The sequence below is a fragment of the Antechinus flavipes genome, chromosome 3, assembly GCF_016432865.1.
Source record: "Antechinus flavipes isolate AdamAnt ecotype Samford, QLD, Australia chromosome 3, AdamAnt_v2, whole genome shotgun sequence".
In the NCBI taxonomy this organism is placed as follows: domain Eukaryota; kingdom Metazoa; phylum Chordata; class Mammalia; order Dasyuromorphia; family Dasyuridae; genus Antechinus; species Antechinus flavipes.
In genome coordinates, this window is record NC_067400.1 from 210,337,664 (window position 1) to 210,353,187 (window position 15,524).

The 15,524-nt window shown below is 32.9% G+C and overlaps 1 protein-coding gene and 1 pseudogene across 2 annotated transcripts in view; both read left to right on the forward strand.

Moving 5' to 3' along the window:
- LOC127553360 (eukaryotic translation initiation factor 2 subunit 3, X-linked-like) overlaps positions 1-2,088 on the forward strand; it is a 135,427-nt pseudogene extending 133,339 nt beyond the window's left edge.
- Positions 1-15,524, forward strand: part of ARHGAP6 (Rho GTPase activating protein 6) — a 337,783-nt gene that overhangs the window by 134,072 nt on the left and 188,187 nt on the right. The window contains exon 2 of one of the 2 annotated variants that reach the window (XM_051984535.1): positions 4,725-4,884. The exons of the other annotated variant lie outside the window; for it this stretch is intronic. The gene's annotated coding sequence lies outside the window, so the exon portion shown is untranslated. The remainder of the gene's footprint in view (positions 1-4,724; positions 4,885-15,524) is intronic. 2 annotated transcript variants of the gene reach the window in all.

The following is a 15,524-nucleotide window of genomic DNA, read 5'->3' on the forward strand; positions in this document are numbered from 1 at the left end:
ATGGGCATCCATTCATTTTCCAGTTTCTAGCCACTACAAACAGGGCTGCTACAAACATTTTGGCACATACAGGTCCCTTTCCCTTCTTTAGTATTTCTTTGGGATATAAGCCCAATAGAAACACTGCTGGATCAAAGGGTATGCACAATTTGATAATTTTTTGGGCATAATTCCAGATTGCTCTCCAGAATGGTTGGATTCGTTCACAACTCCACCAACAATGCATTAGTGTCCCAGTTTTCCCGCATCCCCTCCAACATTCATCATTATTTTTTCCTGTCATCTTAGCCAATCTGACAGGTGTGTAGTGGTATCTCAGAGTTGTCTTAATTTGCATTTCTCTGATCAATAATGATTTGGAACACTCTTTCATATGAGTGGTAATAGTTTCAATCTCATCCTCTGAAAATTGTCTGTTCATATCCTTTGACCATTTATCAATTGGAGAATGGCTTGATTTCTTATAAATTTGAGTCAGTTCTCTATATATTTTGGAAATGAGGCCTTTATCAGAACCTTTAACTGTGAAAATGTTTTCCCAGTTTGTTGCTTCCCTTCTAATCTTGTTTGCATTAGTTTTATTTGTACAAAAGCTTTTTAATTTGATGTAATCGAAATTTTCTATTCTGTGATCAGTAATGGTCTCTAGTTCATCTTTGGTCACAAATTTCTTTCTCCTCCACAAGTCTGAGAGATAAACTATTCTATGTTCCTCTAATTTATTTATAGTCTCGTTCTTTATGCCTAGGTCATAGACCCATTTTGATCTTATCTTGGTATATGGTGTTAAGTGTGGGTCCATGCCTAATTTCTGCCATACTAATTTCCAATTATCCCAGCAGTTTTTATCAAATAATGAATTCTTTTCCCAGAAGTTAGGGGCTTTGGGTTTGTCAAACACTAGATTGCTATAATTGACTATTCTGTCTTGTGAGCCTAGCCTTTTCCACTGATCCACTAATCTATTTCTTAGCCAATACCAAATGGTTTTGGTGACTGCTGCTTTATAATATAATTTTAGATCAGGTACAGCTAGGCCACCTTCATTTGATTTTTTTTTTCATTAATTCCCTTGAGATTCTCGACTTTTTATTGTTCCATATGAATTTTGTTGTTATTTTTTCTAGATCAATATAGATCTACTGTTAATAGCTATTAATGAATCTTGTCCTCAGCCTTATACTTCTAAGCACTTAATTGCCATGGAAATTGTGAAATTGAAACACATTCTAATTCTACAGAACAAAATTGATCTGGTGAAAGAAATTCCCGCTAAGGAACATTATAAATAGATTCTTGCATTTATAAAGAATACAGTTGCAGAGGGTGCTCCTATTGTTTCAATTTCTACTTAGCTAATGTATGATATTAAAGATGTTTGTGAATACATAGTAAGGAAAATTCCAGTACCCCCAAGAGATTTCACTTCAGAATTCAGATTTATTGTTTTCAATCTTTTGATGTCAACAAGTATAGTTGTGAAGTTGATGACCTTAAGGATGATATGGACCATATTAGTATTCTCAAAGGAATATTAAAGCAGCACATATTTGGTGATCAGCTCATTGTCTAAATACAGTGAAAGGAAATTCACATGTAAGTTTTTTCAAAATCATATCACATTTTGCAGAGGATAATAATCTTCAGTATACTGCATCTTAGTGGGGTTGGAACAAATATTGATCCAGCTCTGTGATGAGCTGACAGCATGGTGGGAAAAATTCTTGATATAGCAGGAGCACCATCTGAAATCTTTACAAAATTGCAAATTTCCTATTTTTTGCTTAGACAATTTGTAGGTAGGCACACTGAAGGAGACAAAAAAACAGCAAAGATAGAAAATTGTCCAAGGATGAAGTGTCCATGATGAATATAGGCTTCTTGTCCACTGGAGGAAAAATCAGTGCAGTAAAGTTGATTTAAATAAGATTAAATACTAACTCTGTGCTTAAATAGAAGAAATAATTACCCATTGTCAAAATTGAGAAATGGAGTTTGACTGGGTTCAGATAAAAAGAAAAATGATAATCAAGACAACAGTAGATGATGACTAAAGAGCAAGAACTAAATGCCTAATATCGGCTGATATATTTTCAGAGCAATAATACAGAATTAATTTCATAGATCATTAGCTATATGGATAGTTTTCTCATTTTTTGTGATGAAAATTTAAACTCTGGTATTAAAATACTAATCAGTTGTTTAAAATGAATATAAAAATTGACATAATGGTGAATTTATTCCACATTTTAGTAGAAATTGATTATTTTCATACAATAGATCTAATTTATTTATACAACATGTCAAATAGCAAGTTTGAAATTAAGATTTGTTTACAACAGTCACATCATTTTCATTGCAGCACATTTAACAAAACCTGTGGAATAAAGTTTGAAAACCCCCACCTTCCAAAAGTGTTTTCAATAGTAAAATTCTATTAAAAAAAAACTTTTTGAAAACCTGAGTTTGATTTTTTTCCTAGGAAAGAGGTAAATGGAATTGTGTAAATTATAGAGTATTCATGTCAATTATTGTATACAATTACTCAAATTTTAAAATAATTTATGCAGACCATTGTTAACAGGTCAATTTGGACTGGTTGTCTGGGAACCTCAAATTTTTGGAGACCTTGACATTTTTTATCGCTGGATCAACCTTATCCTGAAAACAAATTCTCTAGATATTTTACTGAATGTTTTCATTGAAATAAAAAAATCTGAATATTGGATGTCTTATTGAAATAAGCTCAAAGTCAATTATATCTAATTAAATATCATCCAGAGAATGGATCAATGGCATTCCTGATAGTCATGCTTTATGAAGTTCAAAATGACAGTTTAGAATTGAGGATTTGTGTTAGCACACGATCTCACAGGCTAGATAGAGGAAGATGAAAGTCTCGATTTTTAAGCACTTGACATCATAATTTTCCACTGCAATTTTCTCTACTTAACCAGGTGATGGAAGAAAAATATTAACTTGTGATTTCTGAATAGGAATGGACTTATGTTTATTTCTTTTCAGTAGGCCTTTTGGAAAGAAGGAAAGGTAGTGGGCTTCCCATTTGTTGGTTCACACCCTCTACCTGCCTACAATTGATTCTGGCTGTGCCTCCCACCTGGAACATCATGGTTTCCATGGCAATATTGCCTGATTTTCTTGCTAACATATTCTTCCAGTTTTCTATGTGGTGATCTTTGTACATATTTACAAAGATTCCTCCCTTCCTATCCATGGAAGCTCACCACAAGAGGTAACTAGTTTAATAGATGTTTACAATGCAACTGAAGAATAATTATGTTTAGATATTTCTCTTTTGTTTTAAAATTTTTCTTGCTTTGAAGGTAAAATAATGAAGGAAAGAGAAGCATCCAAAATTATTTTCAGGAAAAAATCCAGATATAATATTCTGATACAGATGGATTCACATTTCAGATTAAAAGCAACTGAATATATTAGTTCTTATTATCTACTATATAGGCCAATTAGTTTACAAATATGTGCTGCTTTAAGTACATCTTTGTAGATACACACAAATATAAAGGAAAAAGGATTGAACTTATGATTTATTTGTTAATGAGAACTCTTGAGATAAGTAAATTCTTTTTGTCATTATAGGTGCACATCTGAGAATTAAATGGCTGGATGATGAATCTAATGTCTATAACTAGTGGGTATCAGAAGAAAAGCTTGAAGTGATGTCCTCCTGGCTTTAGGGCCAGCTCTTTAATCAGTAAATAATGCTTCCTCTATAATACTGCACTTGTAAATATAAATAAATATATAGCTAGATAAGAGATATAAATCACACAATACAACATATATACATATATAAATATAAAACTAATATTAAGAAACAATTATTTGCATTGCATATTGTTTCACAAACTATTGTTTAAAACAATAAATTACAGTAGCCTATTTAAAATAGGGTCAATGAATACAGGACTTTTAAAGGCATGACTAGTATACAAAGTGCATCATTTCCTTACACTATAATTTTTAATTATTTCATTTCTTTGGAACTGTACAGTTTTCATGCAATAATCCAGTTTTCATTACTTGACTTTGTTCTATCATGGGATCACATAATCAGTGAAAACTTCACAGTGTGCCAAGCATTCACCAAGATTTTCTGAATAATTTATTGACATAATTTAGAAGAATGTTTATAGTTTTCACTATTTTGAAAACATGGTGCCTATTTCTAAATGGCTTTGGGAAATGCTATTTAATTGCTGTGAATACCATGGCTACTTTGTCTTTCTATTTGAGCAATTCCACTTGTGGCAAATGAAGCTCTTAGAAATACAAATGAAATTCTATATTTTCAGTGACTGATCCATGTTTTATTTAATAGAATGTGATCCAGACCCTTGGTACTTAGGAATAGCAGAATTAGTAGCAAGTGATCTTCTTTCACCTCCTTCCAACACTAAAATACTTTGATTTCATGAAATATAGCTCCAAGGTAGGAATTATGTCTGGGAATAATTTAGACAATTTATCATTTAGATTTAGATTATTTCATTTGCTACCCTAATTTTATTTCTATATTCCTGAGATTTATATCGTTTTTTTTAAGAAAAAAGACAAAACAGCACAAAAAGAAATCCAAAGACAATTGTTGTTGCTTGTTTAAGTAATTTTAAAATATATTGTAACTACAAGTTACAAGTAACTACAAATGTTATACCAAGTTTTTTTTTTTTTTTTTTTTAAAGTTACATCAAGAGGAAGAGATAGCTAGTAACTGAGAACTCAGATGGAAGAGTAAATCAGGAAAGTTTTATGGAGAAGATGGCACCTGAGATATGTTTTGAAAGAAACTTACTATTCTGTTCCACAAAGCAGAAGTGAAGAGGGCATGCACACATATATGAGGTAATTGTTCTATAAGACCATAGAAATAAGAGATGAAATGTCATATTCAGATAACAGCTACTTGGCTAGTTTGAAAAGAACAAGGGATTACATAATATGAAGTTCAATTAGAAAAGTAGGTAGGGACCTGGTTGTAGAGTACTTTAAATGCCAAGCTGCATAATTTATATCTTTTTCTAGAAACAATTGGAAACCATTGAAATGAGTTTTGTAAATTTGTTTGGTTTTTAAATAGAAGAATTGTACGATTTGTGTTTTAGGAATATCAGTTTTTCACTTGCATAGAAGATGGATTAGATAAGGAAGAGAATGGATCAGGTAAGTGGCTGTTGGCAATTATCCAGGCCAGAAATGATAAAGACCTAAACTGTGGCTGAGTACTTGTTTGAATCAAGAGAAGATAGATTTCAGAGTTGTTGGAGTAATGATGATGTTTATTATAACAGCAACAAGAACAATAATAACTTGCAGTTATGTATCATTTTCAAGTTTGCAGAGTTGTTTATGTTCTTTCATATGTTACTTGTGTACATTACCTCATTTGAGTAGTAGGATTGGCAAAACTCAGTAATAACCATAAAGGCAGAGAAAAGCAAGAGTGACTCCAAAATTGCAAAACTGGATGACTGAGAGGATGATGGAATCATCAATAGAAATGGAAAATTTTGGAGGTTAGGTTAGGGGGGAAATATAATGAGTTCTGTTTTGGATATTTGTTTGAGATGTCTATAGCCACTTGGTAGATATTCATCAGGTAGCTAGTAATATAGGACGAGAATTCGAGAGAACAATTAAAGATGTTTATACCCATTTGGAGTATAGAAATCTGCATAGAAATCATAATAGAATTCATAGTGGCTGATAAAATCACAAAATAGTTACTTTAGAGAGATAAGCCATGTTGAGGGGCTAGAGGGTGAGGAAGCAATTGGAGAGAACTGAGAGGATTCAGAAGGGAGCCCTAGAAAGTGACTGTAGGGCCAGAGCCTGTTCAGGGTAAGGTTGACATGCAGATGCTATGCTCTATAACTTGGATGGAAATGTGAGGTCCAACAAGTCTTGGTGGGAATTAGAAAGGAAGGAACAGAACAAAAAAAGTTTGTGTGTTTCTGTCACATCCATGTGTCTATCTTCTTTATAGTTAGGGATTCTCAGAATCTCATTTGGCTCATCCCAATTGCAGTCACTCAACTGGTACATTTGTGTCTTAAAATATCATGAGTAATCAAACAATATATTTTACAAGGTCTTCTTGCCCTTGGACTTGTATACATAGTTTTAAAGTAGCTTGACAGAGTTTGGGGTGCTATTATGAGTCAACCAACAAGTATTATGAGGACTTTTTGTGTCTTTAGCCTTGGATTCCAAAAGATTATATTCAAACTCAACATAGACACAATTAACATCCAAAAAATGTTTGTATTAATTTCAAACTATGGAGGAGAAAGGTCACTCTCAATTAGAGAATACTTGGAATTTCATAATATTTTTAAAGAAATGGATTTTTCTTCAGGCACACAGTGCAACTCATATGAAAAACAGAAAATGTTGCAAAGAAAATGATGTACTTTAATAAATAAGTTTTAGAATTACTTATATTTAGCACATTAATGGTTTCTAAATAAATGGTCAATAAGCTTTTGTTAAACCCAATGTGCCAGGCACTATGTAATCAATGGGGATAAAAAATACAAGGGAAGAGAAAAACAGTTCCTGCCCTCAAAGAGCTTGCTTTCTAATGGAGAAGACAATACATAAAATGAATCTAAAGGGATGAGGGTCAGTTATCTGGTAATGCTGGAGGAATATACCCTTGTGAAAATAAAAAGATAGATGACTTAGGCTAGTTGTTATTGAATCGTGTCTGATTATTTATGATCACATTTGGGGTTCTCTTTACAAAGATACTGTAATAATTTGCTATTTCCTTCTTTATCTCATTTCAGAGATGAGAAAACTGAGGTAAATAGAATTAAATGATTTGCTGAGGGTCACACAGCTATTAAGCGTCTATGACCAGATTTGAATGCAGGAAAATTAGTTTTCATAATTCCAGGCCTGGCACCCTCCTTAAATAGAGGTTCTGGGAAAACCATCCAATCTGAGGAAAGGGGTTCATGCAAAGGATATTTTCAATAAATGAATTCTGCGGGTATGATGATCTAGGATGATGAGGTTACTAAGATACTATGGAAAAATCTGAAAATATGCTGCCTGGTGGGAAATGGGGAGAATCCTAGTCTTTAGAGCCATAAATGACTTTGTTGATACTTAATACTACCCTGGTTCAAGGTCTTATCACCTCTTGGCTAAATTATTGCAACAGTGTTCTAATAGCCTTCTCTGTTTCTAATCTCTTCCCTCTCCCAGACAACTTTACAGCTGTTAAAATAATCTTTCCAAACCACAGGTCTAGTAATGTCACTTCGTGCTCAGAAGTCGTAAATATAAAAGTCCTTTTATTGAAAGAGATTATAGAGGCCATTTAAATCAATTTCTCTTCTTCTTCCTCCTCCTCCTCCTCCTTCTCCTTTTCCTCCTCGTTCTTCTTTTTATTATTATTTTTATCTTATTATTATTTTATAGATATTATCTTCTTCCTTCTTTTCCTCCTCCTCCTCTTCTTCTTTTACAGATAAGGACTTTCAGGCTCAGAGATGCTGAGAATTACTTAATATTTCTCAGTAAGAGAGCAAGATAGGATTTAAAACCAAGATATTTTGACTCCAAATACTGTATCTTCTCGTCTCTTAAAAGAAAAATACAAACTCTTCAATCTGGTATTTACATTTTTCTAAAATATGATTCTAAGCTACTTTTCAAATTCTGTTTCTTACTGCTCTCTTTATCCTCTCTCAATTCCAGTCAAATTGAGCTACTAGTCATCCTTTGAACTGGCTGGCCATCTTTTGCCATTTTTGCCCATCTACTATCTATGTGCCATTCCTGGAATGCCTTCACTTCTCACCTCAATACCTTTAATCACCGTTCAGCTCAGGTGCCTCCCATCCTAGAAAGTTATGTTGGCCCAAGCCTAACTCAGTCCAGTCTAAAGATTCACCTTGGGAGTTAGAATAGGAAAGTAACATTTTAAGTGGGTCATAAAATTCAATAAAAGTGGTTTTTACTAACAACATTTGCTAAAGTCCTCATGTTCCTCTTCATTTATCTGGGCTAAAGGCCTTTTAAGGCCAGATAGGCTCTCTGAGGGTTTGGGGAGAATTACTTATCTCATGATCTGTGGATTTTTATACCTGAGGAAACAAGGAAGTCAAACAGTCCTTTAAAGGACCAAACCAGTATACAAAAAAGCAAGTGAGATATTCCTAAACCACTAGTTTCCTTGGATTCCCTACTTTCTATGCTTTCAGGGCTGTTCATTTTCTTTTCCTTTTTAGCTCACCTTATACTTATCTTGAATTGTATTGAGTATTTCATGAACAATACAAATTTCCCCATGGCAGCAACTGTTCTATATTTGTCATTGTATTCCACAGAGCCGGCCATGATGTCTTCCTTGCATATGTTATTTAGTCATTGTTCATTCATGTCCCTCTTGACTTCTTTGGGGGTTTTCTTGGGAAAGATACTGGAGTGGTTTGCCATTTCCTTCTCCAGCTCAGTAGATTGACTGTTAAGGAAACTGAAGCAAACAAAGTTAAATGATTGACCAGGGTCAGTCACACAGCTATTGGTAGTTAAGGCCAGATTTGAATTCAGGTGTTCCTGACTCCAGGCCCAGCACTCTCCACTAAATCAAAATAGTACAGATGAATTTAAAGCATCCTGGAGCAATTTGAAAGCCACCCAGGGCATGGGAGAGTAGGATTTCTTCTAAATGAAACCTTTGTTAGTTTCCTTCCACAAAGGCACTTTGGGGATATTTTTGTTCTTATGATTGCAAGCATGCAAACTTACATGAATTTCTGTGACCAACTGGCTAAAGCAACATGAAACAGGCCACAACAATTTGCTTTCTTTCCATATGCCCCTAGGTTTTCCATTATAATTTAACCTATAAAAATATTTCTTTGAAGTAAGATAGTTAAATACTTTATTTGCCATGCCTGGATTTGATATCAGTTGAGTAAAATGACAAAGCTTCCTAAGAATTGACTCTGCTTCTAGGATTTGTGATGGGATATAATATTGAAAATAGTTATCACATCCAGAGAATTCTGCTGTTTTAAACCAGAAAAGCCTTTTTCCCACCATGAAGACAGATTTTCTGATTCTTAGCCAACTTCCTATCCATGCTTTAGAATAGGGCTTCTTAAACTTTTCCACTCACAACCCCTTTTAACCCGAGAAACTTTTGTGTGAACCTAGGTATATGAGCATATAAAATAGGCATACAAATCAAACATTTACAAATAATAAATCATAAATCTGTTTTAAAATAATTCTTTGATTTTATATATATATATACAATTTTACCATTTATTAAAGATGAAAGCAAATTTGCATACTAATGGTATGGATGCAGTTATTTTTACATAAAAGAATTAAATCTTGGTGAAATATTTGATATCTTTTACTATTGTTTAATTTTTCTTTGCTCCCACATTCAATTACATGACCCCATGGGGATTCATGATATACAGTTTAAGAAGCTTTGCTCTAAAAGATCCATTTCCTGGTTCTTCAGAGACTGTGAAACTTTGGGAATAAGCTTTATTACATTTTGAAATCATTTCTAGGACCAAACCCATGAGCTCTTAATGGAAAAGAAAGGTTAAAAAGTTTTATTATTTATGTCTTAATCTATGTTTCCATTGTCAAAACTTATCATTGATTATTTTAATGAATTTTCTGTCTTTGTTAAAGTAATTTCAATAAAATATTTGATATTTGTTACATGGTTATGGATGAAAGCAAATATATTTTAATATCAGGAATATACTGAATAATAGGGATTCAAATTAATTCAACTCTCTTCTTTATTGACACTAAAATCAATCAACATTTATAAGTGCCTATAATGTTCCAGCCGTTGTGTGTGTGATGTGGTTTAGAAGAGCAATTTAGGCACCAAATGATGAGATTGAGGTTCAGGCACCAAATATTGGGGTTCAGTCATGTGAAGATTTCACAATGGCCATTCTCTTTGTCAAAAGGTAGGTTTATTTAGAAAAGGTTATAGACAAAATGAAGAAATACGATAGAAACCAGGAATGATAAATATGAAATAGAGTTGGGAAAGCATATAGATAGCAAGAAAAGGGGTTTTTACAATTAACAATGGAAAAGACAAGTTTCCTAGTGGAACTAATAATTAATCAGGAGAAAGGTTGGAGTATGCCCTGAACTGGCAGGCTAAATCCACAAAGAGATTTAGAACACTGAAAGAATTAATTAACTATATGCAAGAGAAAGAAACCATAAGGCATGATGAGGAGGTGAGAGGAGAGACCACAACATTGGCATGGGAAGGAGAGAGAGGAAAAACATTATGAGGGAGAGTGCTATGGCGATCTATAACCCAAAAAAGGGTTCAGCAAAGATGGTGTGGGCAACTTAAATTTAAATTCAGGGGGTTGGTGTAAAAACTTTTACTGAACATAGCAGAGCGGGGGTGGGGGCTATCCACAACTTCCACTGAGAGTGGAATTATAAGACTGAACTAATCCCTATTAGTGTGTCCTTCCCTACTTGCCTCAGGGAGTAATTCCATCAATACTTCAGTCTTTCTCTGCCAATCCCAATTAGTTCCTCAGGACCTCATCACTAAATATTGGGGATCAATAAAGGAAAAGAAATAATTGAATTTTGGAATTTGTAGTCTAATATAAAATTGATATTAAAACATTTTTAAAATAAGGTTCAAGTTTAAAAAATGAATATCATTGGTAAAAATTGAATCAGATTTTCATTTATGAATTTGCTAATTATGATTGTCTATAATTCAAATTCTTTGTAATTAAAATCTCAGACACTTACTAGTTGTGTCACCCTGAGCAAATCACTCTAAAAAGAGGTGAAGAAGAAAGTGGCAAAATACTACAGTGTCTTTACCAAGAAAACCCCAAATGGGGTTACAGAAAGTCAGACATGAGTGAAAACTACTGAAATAATAACATAGCTGTAACATACATGAATCTAGTAACCTTCCATATATATGTACTTTGTCTTTTGATGTCCAAATTTAGGAGAGGTAACCATTTTGGGAGAGAATGTTTTGGTGTCTTTTTATATCAAGACACAGAATGGCACCTACATTCTGTGATAACTACTCTACATCCTTCAGACAAACTTAGATTTATAGATCGGGTGTACAATATTCACAGAGCCAATTCTACTTCTATTACTTTGAACTTAACATTTTCATGTGATTTTATTTTAACAAATGTTTAAGATTTAAATATGTATATATATACACATATTTTATTGTATAAGTGTTTATATATATATATATGAAAATATATAAGCATATAGCTATTAAAACTTGAATAGCTGGGTAACACACTGAATGGAGTACAAAGTCTGAAATCAGGAAGACCTTAGTTCAAACTTGACCTAAGATGCTTACTAGTTGTGTGACTTTGGGCAAGTTACTTAACCCTGTTTGCCTCAGTTCCCCCTTCTATAAAATGAGCTGGAGAAAGAAATGGTAAACCAGTCCAATATCTTTGCAAAGAAAACCCTAAATGGGGTCGCAAAGAAGAAACATAACTAATCAACTTAACAACAACCATTAAAACTTCACTAAGACCTTGGGGGGCACTATGTGTGTGTGTGTATGTAGTATTATGGAATAGTATGATGGAAATATAGAATAGTATGGAATAGTAGATGGAAAGCTATCCTCTGAGTCTGAGTCCTAGTTACTGTGTCTTCCTAGGCAGATGATTAGTCTCTCATTGATCCAAGTAATTTACTAAGACCATGACTTGCTAACAGGTACTGATTTGCATTGGTGTAGGGAATTTCTTCTTTGGAAAAGAGAGACAGAGAAAGAACCAAGGGCAGTGGGGAATAGAGAAAAGAGTTAGAGACAAACGGGAATAGAGAGAGAAAGGGGAGGTTTTCAATCTGGAGGAGGTATCTGGCATTTATACCAGTGCAATAGCAGGTATATTCATGAACATCCTGAGAATTAACATTGTTTCTAGAGCATTAAAACTTTTTTTGTCCTTGGATATTTTCCCAGTGATTTTTGAAAAATAAAATATTAATATATGTTTAAATATTCCTGACTTTCTTAATTTAAACAAACCCTTATTGTTGCTTTATGTCATTGCATCATCTTCATTTCCTCAAATATATCAGTCTTCCCTCCTCTCACATTTGACAAGATATGCAATATTCCATACCCATAGTCTCTCACCTCTACAAAGAAGAGAAAAAGATACATTTTCTCATCTCTTCTCCAGGTCTTAGCTTATATATAACTTTATCATTTTATATTCATTTTGTTTATTATGTATTCATTTTGTGTGTATATATATATATATATATATATATATATATATATATATAAAACACATATATAGTTTCACCCAATTACATATTAAAATAATTTTAAAGTTTTTTTTAACATATTGAGTTTCAAATTCTATTACTCCCTCCCTATCTGAGAGAATATTCAGATAAAGGTTATATATGTATAATCATGTTTTTCATCTATATAAATAAATATATATGTATTGATTGTCATTATATAGAGAAAAATTTTATATAATAAATTGCTTTGTTTCCAAAGACATTCCTGACTTGCTTGTCAGTTTTTAATTCATTTGTAAGTTAATCATTAGGAACTCTGAATGCACTTTTCTACAGTGTTTTCCCACAAAAAAACAATCAAAGCAGATACCTATGTTAAATGAAATCATGGAGAAATTGATTGATGAAAAAAAAATCAAAATTGAATGAGGATATTGTTATTTATTTTAAAAAATTAAGGAGATAGTTAAACTTGTGAATATTCTTTTTATCTATTTTGGCTTTCCATCAAAGTTTGCAATACTTAAAAAGTTATAAATTTTGTAAATATAGGCTGTCTCAATTTATCTCCATGGCAATCATGAGCAATCTTGTTCTAGACTTGTGCTTTCAATAGGAGGAAAACTCATTTTCCAATGCAGTTTGCATGCTTTAATTAACGTAGAGAGTTCAATTTGCCTAAAGTGCTGAAGTTAAATTTCTTTTCTAGGGTCACACTATCAGCATGTCAGAGATAGAATTTCTTGACTCCAAGACCCACATTCTAATTTCCTACATCATGCTTTCTTTCAAAGTATATTCTCAAATATTATTATCCACTATTTTAAAGGTAAGGCATAATTAGTGTTGGTTAATAATTGTCATAAATTCTAGGTCTCTCCTGATACCAGTTATAGCAATCTTTCCAAACATTGTCTCTAAGTTTGTGACTTTCCTCTTCTTGTTTTAGATGTATTATCAACATTATTCCTACTTATCATGTCACTGGGAGGGATGTGGGAGGAAGTTTCATAAATTGGAACAATAGTAAGATTTTCCCTGGTAACTAGGCAAGGAATGGGGTAACAAAGTATGGGCATCTAACAGAAATTGCTAGATGTGAAAATCTTTATTGGGGAAATAGGAAATTTGTTGGAAAAAATAAGTTGGGGAAGTAAAATTGGGGAGGCTTGGGATGAGAAAGAAATGTTAAATTATTTCTGTGGGCTGCCCCGAAGACAATATAACTGGTCTAAGTCAGCTTTGCAGTTAATGAAGTCTTTGGTAATATGAGTACCCTCAGGATGGATGAGGCTAGAGAGTATGTAACTAGTTATTTGTACACAATTTTGACAAATAGGGTGTCCATAAAATGTCAGGTATCAGGACAATAAACTATTAGGTAGTCAAACTTTGTAGTTTATTAAATAGGAAAATTCCTCAGTATGAGCTTAGTTCAATATTTATCAATAGGGTTGCAATGGCAAAGAAATGCTATTGAAAATCTAGAAGTTTTTGATATTCAGGAAAATGAGAACGCTATCAAGAGGGAGTAGAGTTTTCTCTGAAGCTGGACATGGGACTCTGAGGAAAGTTCATCACTAGTGGGATTGTACAATTTCATTTTTGTAAACTATGGACCCCATAGTGTTTTCATTCCATAGCCAGATATGAAGCAAAGAAAATTCATCAGGGAGAAAAAAAGAAACACCAATTCAGCTGTTTTTTTGGTTTTTTGTTTTTTTTACAAAATGGAAAAATTATTATGTTGATGTTATTTGGATTGCCAAATAGAAATATGTAAGAGAATTCAGGCACCCTATAGATTTTATGTTACTTTTGTGGCAGTATCATTTTTAGGTTGATTCAATTATTCAAATTTTTTTGAACATAACTTTCAATTAAATACATATTATGTGAGGTTGATGAGCTGAATGTTCACAAATTTTAATATACTTTTGAGCCAAAATGCATCTCATTTTCCTATTAACCAGGATTATTTAATAATGAAAAATTACAAGGCATTAAAGTTGAAGTACAGTAGACTGAAACTCAGATCCAAGGGTAATCCATCAAGAAGCTTTGTTTTGGAAATTTAACGAGTCATTCAGTGACAGATTTTTTTTTTTCTGAATTCAAAGTGTAAACCTTATTTTGAATAGCTGTTTTACAGAAGCTATAAAAACTGTTACTGTTTCTTTAAGAGAATAATCTGGTGATAAAATCATATTTCAATAAATACTTTGAAGAAAAAAATATATCTCTAAAACCTGCCATATGATCTGAATAACTTAATTTAATATTAAATTCAACAAAATTCCAGATAAAAGAAATTTGGAATGTTCATTAGAATGCAATTTGTCTTACAAACAAAAGCTTAGGAATAATAACAGCAGTTACAAGATGGATGAAAAACTCATCAGGAGTGTGTCCAGAGTTCAAATCCTGCTTCAGGTACTTACTGGTTGTGTGATCCTAGTCAGGTCACTTAATGTTCTCATCATTGTAAATGGGAGCAATAAGAGCACTTATCTCCTAGAATTGTGAGGTAATATTTGTAAAGTATTTTGCAAACCTAAAGTGCTATATAAATATTGGTTATTATTAATAATAGTAATATGTAGGAGATAAATATCAAATGAATTTTCATGTAAATGAAAAATAAAGGACTGTAGGAACTCTCAAAGGAAGCCTTTAAGAACCCAATGTAGAAAGAACCAAAAGTATTATTCCTGGAAGAAAAGAATGTGTCACTGGGGCCTACAATGACAAGGTTATATTCCTTCAATCTCTATTTCAAATTCCTCAGATTTCCTTTGCTTCAAATACATACAATTCTCATTCACAAGGATATTCCTGCTTCTCAGTTCTAATCTTGTTCCATACCTCAGGGGCCCCAACTTTTTATTTTCTCTCTTCCCCTGCTTTATATCAGTAAACCCAGTCAACATAAGTTGGAAGTCAATACCTCAGGCCCCAAAGCCATCCAAGTTCCTCTTCTAAGTGATGGAAAGAGTGGTGAAAAGAGAATTCCAGCTCACACTTAAGAGTTCTTCCTGATGTCCTAGAGGCACACTGCAAATGCTTTTCTATACTGAAATGTGGTTACATACTGTAGGTTCTAGAGTACATTTGGAATCTTCTTAAACTTCAGTTCCATTAGGGGTCTTTTCCAGACTAGTTTTTCCCACCAGGGTCACAAAAAAATTTCTCAGGCA